We start from the raw sequence: 4688 nt of genomic DNA on the forward strand, positions 1-4688 counted from the left end.
CGTTATTTATACAATAAATATCAAATAAGGACCTCAAACAAACTTATTATTTTGTCATCAGTGCTTGAAATCTGAATTTTACAATCTATTATATGCTTGCTTGGTTTGTAACATCTTATAAGTGCAATTACCTTAATCATTAAATGTTACAATCATCTACCCACTTAAAAAGAAATTACCCTAGGAGATACATTTCTTCGTTTTTGCTAAAATGACATATATAAAAGAAAACTTAATCCAGTTTCAATTAAAGTTAAAACATATTTTTAATCCACTCTAGCACAACTACATACATTATTATTCGATACGAAGTAATTGACTCTTTTCAAACTAAAAGCAGGAGGAATAAAAACACGCACAATGATATTTTTAATTTTCATAAATAGCCTTTAATATTTAGACAATCTGACTAATAGATATTTCGATTCCTATAGTACATTTTCTTCTCAATGAAAGTAGATGAACTGAAACAATACTATATTAAAGAAGCACTAATATTCATGTTATTGTTACGCTTAAACGGAAAATTATAAATAACCAACCCTTTTTTTTTCCTTAAAACAAGTATATAAAGGTCCTATATAGATAAAAGAAAATAATAATAGTTATGAGAGAAAAAAGTATGAAAGAAAAATGAAATAAACCTTTCATTAAACTAAAAGTAACATGTTTCCACATTCAAATATTATTATTATTTCCACATTAAAATAAAACTGTCTAATATCCATGTAAGCTTTTAGGTAAACCAATATGTAAAATTACATTAACAAGTTGGTCATATATAAACAAAGTTTATCTAAAATATTATTGATTTTTTTTCTTGTTTTCTTTTGTTCCAAGTATGTATAAAAGACTTTATACAGAATAACCCAAACTCTAGATGACTCATGAATTTCTTTGTTTACTTTGTGGCACTACTTTTATATGATTGAAACGGAACATTACTCCACTATTAAGCATAGGCGAACAGAGTGGCCAGAGAAGTGAATATAAATATAGAATGTTAATTGTTAAATGGTAGTGCATGAGAAAATTGTGAATCAGGGAATACGAACAAGTGATGAAATGTCAGAATATCCTTGGATTGATGACGCTTCCCTACATTATTACCCTACTTACTCAATATGTACACACAGTTCTTAGAATCAAAATTTGTGCTGCGCATAATACCCAAATAGCCTTATCCGATTCTGGTTTCCTTGGATTTCATTCAACATATATAGAGGAAACTTGATACCAGATTCCCTTAAAAACCAACTAAATGATTCCCTTGCAACTTGGACTCCCTTCAAGAGTACCTTTTATTGACATTAACGCAGCAAAGACCTACATACAGTACAACTAGGTGAAGTGCAGTGTGCTGCCTACCACTTGGAAACCTACATTCCAAATATACCTTTTCAGGAAAGAAACAAGCAGAGACCTTTAGACCACATGGTGAAGAAAATGACGTGTTTAGTGTAAGGCACTCCCTTCAGCTTCTTCAAAAAGCTCCAAGTAAGAAAAATACTAACAAATGTCTAATGTGAATCAAGAGATTTGTCTCTTCTGATCTGATGTGTGGAGAGATTATTTACAAGACAAATGGCCATTGATCTCAGAATCAACCCTGGTGACTGATAAAATAGTACATGCCCATGTAAAATAGGTTATGTTGTTAAAAACACATGGATTGATTTTCAAATTCACTGTCATTATTGCTCATTATTCTCTAAAATGCACCCCTTTTAGATAAGTCCATTCCATGAACAAACCAGTAATTTGAGCATCGGAATAAACCTGGAAGAAGAGTGCATATCCATTTTACGTATCAGATTCAAAAACTCCAACCAATCAAGACAGAAGTTCTTTCAAGAGTGAACAGTAAAGTAATGTCGATTAAATGACTGAGAACAAACTAGGGTCATAGATCATCATCACCATAAATTATGCTATGGACATTAAGGACCGAAGTTTCACGAATACACTACAATTCACCCTTCAATTTGTAATGCTAGTGAAATTATGCATATACACAAGGGGAAATCAAATTACTTCTTCACGAAGACAGAATGAAAACATCAGATATATAACATGCCTTGTGAAAAGAATTCCTTACCGCGCGCAAGAATATCATAGCGCTGAAGAATTAAAGGTTGGAAAACTTTCTATTAGGGGTGAATGGGTTGGTACAGGAAAAGGAAAAAATGGAGCATAACCATAAAAAAGAATAACCTGCGTTTGCAAGGATACTACAATCTCAATAAGAATCTATTTCATAAACTTCTTTAATACTTGCTCAAGAGAAAAATTAAATAATCTTTTTCAGAAACTAAAATGAATTTATATTCAAATTAAAAAACATAAGCATTTTATAACAAGTTTAATTCTAAATACTTTCAAATTAATTAATACGTAAACTAATTATAATTTCTGAAAAAGAATTCTAGAAATGTTAACAGAAAAATTTATCATACTGTATCTTTGGTTTTGTTGGGAAACAGACTATTTCCATAAAAACATACTTGTAAAATACGAGATTGTTAGTTCAAATAAACTCAATCAAACACTACAAGAATTACTGTTAGACTAGTTAATCAATACACAAGGATAGAACAATGAAAAGGAAAAATTAGCAGAGTATTCTACAGAAGTAATCAGCAGCAAAACAATAATGCATTCTGTTCAGTACGGCTAATATATCAGATTTATTTTTTCTCTCCTTTCATAGCAAAATCACAAATCAGAACATTGGTTGGCATCTACAACAACTCCATAGGCATTCTCTAGGAAAAACACGAAATGAACCAATAAAAGATTATTTCAAATCACACCAGGAGCATCTAGATTTAATTACTCTCTTGGAAGAAACAAAAACACTTTGAAAGAAATGTTGATGCAGAGAATTCGTCAACTAATCTTGCGGCATGAAAAAGGAGGAAGCATATAAAGAGTATTATTATTGAAAAGAAGAAAGAGAAAATGAAATTGTCGGTAAAGAGAGGCAAAGTGAGCGCTGGATGCAGAGGTTTATCGACCGATTCTTGCTTTGTGTTCTTCCACAGCCAAATTCAGGAAGAGATCGATGAACCGCTGCCTCCAGTGACTTCACCTCATCTCCATAGGCATCAAAAACAAATAATATCCGCCAACAAAAATCAAAGCAACAAACAAACACGACTTCGTGGTTTTTCGTTTTCATTTTTTTTTTCATTTATTCGGTTGAGAAATTGAACGCATAAAGACGGTAGCTAAAAACAGCAAATAGGATCCGTGATGTGTAAAACATAGATCTGAACATAAAGAGAAAGGAAGAGGCAATTTCCCTTCCATCACAATCCAGACACATACACGGGCGAAAAATACGAAATATAAGAAACTAAGCAATAAATAGTATTAAAGAAAAGGAAACAATAGGATGCAGATAGAAGAGAGAGAAAGAGAAATATATGTGATATGAACCAGGAATCTGTGGAGTCACCATTGCACCATTGCCGCAAGTGTGTGTATCGTTTTCTCTCTTTCTCTCTCTTCTTCTTCTTGTTTTGAGTCACAGATCCACAGTGACTTTTCAAAGGCCAATCATTCTCCATTTTTTGTTCCTTTTATCGGGGCATCATAATTACTATTCCATCCCTCTTCTCCTAACCCAAATTCTGCCCTACTATCCCCTAATATACTCGATGTTTACCATGGCCTTACCAAGTTTATTATCATCTTTAATTAGACTTATTTAATATATACTAGTCGAAACATAAGACATAAGTGTAAATGTGTCCTTTTTTATATTAAATAATTTTGTATTATAAATATTTATTTATTTTTCAAAAAATAATTATTAAAAAAATAAGTAAAACAATTATTTTAATTTATAAAATAATTACATTTAAAAAGCTCTCTTTTAAAGAGTGAAAATATAAATGTAACTATTTTAATTTAAAAGAAGGTTACAGAGAGGTAAAATTAGAAAAAAATAAATATAAATAACAATTTTCTTCATATATATATATATATATATATATAATATTATTTTAATACAAGTTTACACGCATAAATAGTTTTAAATTAAAAATATTTATAAATTTAAGAAATTCTTTTAAATAAATATTTATTTTTAGGATTAATTATAATTTTCGTCTGTAACGCGATTATAATTTTTATTTGTATATCAAAACAAACTTTGAAATTTTGATATTGTTAGGTTTTCAAATTTAAAAAATACATGAAGCAGTTTTATTTGTCTAATTATGTTAACGATTTTTAATATGATAAACCAATGTTGGATTCGGTCCATTAATTTTTTTTTTCGTTTGCCACTTAAAAGAACGTAAACACCATTTGACAAAAAAAAATCATCTATGTATCTCTTAAGGATTGAGATCTAACCTGATGAAAATCAAAATCACGTTATGATTTTAGTTAACATTATTTTTAATTTATAAGCGTTTTTTTTTCAAATTTAAAATTAATGGTCATGTTAAAATAATATTTTTGTTACTATTAATTTTTATAGGAAATTTCCATTGAAAATATTTTTAAAATTTAAATAACTTTTTTCTATTGGTTTCACAATTAACGAGAACCAAAATCGAATTTATAGTTACACAAAATTGATTCCACGTATATTATAGCATAGGATGCTTAACTATTACGTTAACTTCCATGATTAGTAATTAATTATCTTTTATTTGATAGAAGTATTATTGAAA

The 4688-nt window shown here is 29.3% G+C and overlaps 1 long non-coding RNA gene across 1 annotated transcript; it reads right to left on the reverse strand.

Annotated features, from left to right (window-relative positions):
* Positions 1–984: 984 nt before the first annotated feature.
* LOC114178761 (uncharacterized) lies at positions 985–3670 on the reverse strand. The gene is made up of 2 exons (XR_003603371.2): positions 3442–3670; positions 985–1779 (listed from the first exon to the last, which is right to left on the reverse strand). It is a non-coding gene; the product is annotated as an uncharacterized LOC114178761 (long non-coding RNA).
* Positions 3671–4688: the final 1018 nt, after the last annotated feature.

The sequence above is a fragment of the Vigna unguiculata genome, chromosome 3, assembly GCF_037176805.1.
Source record: "Vigna unguiculata cultivar grain cowpea cultivar isolate G323 ecotype 2 chromosome 3, ASM3717680v1, whole genome shotgun sequence".
NCBI lineage: Eukaryota > Viridiplantae > Streptophyta > Magnoliopsida > Fabales > Fabaceae > Vigna > Vigna unguiculata.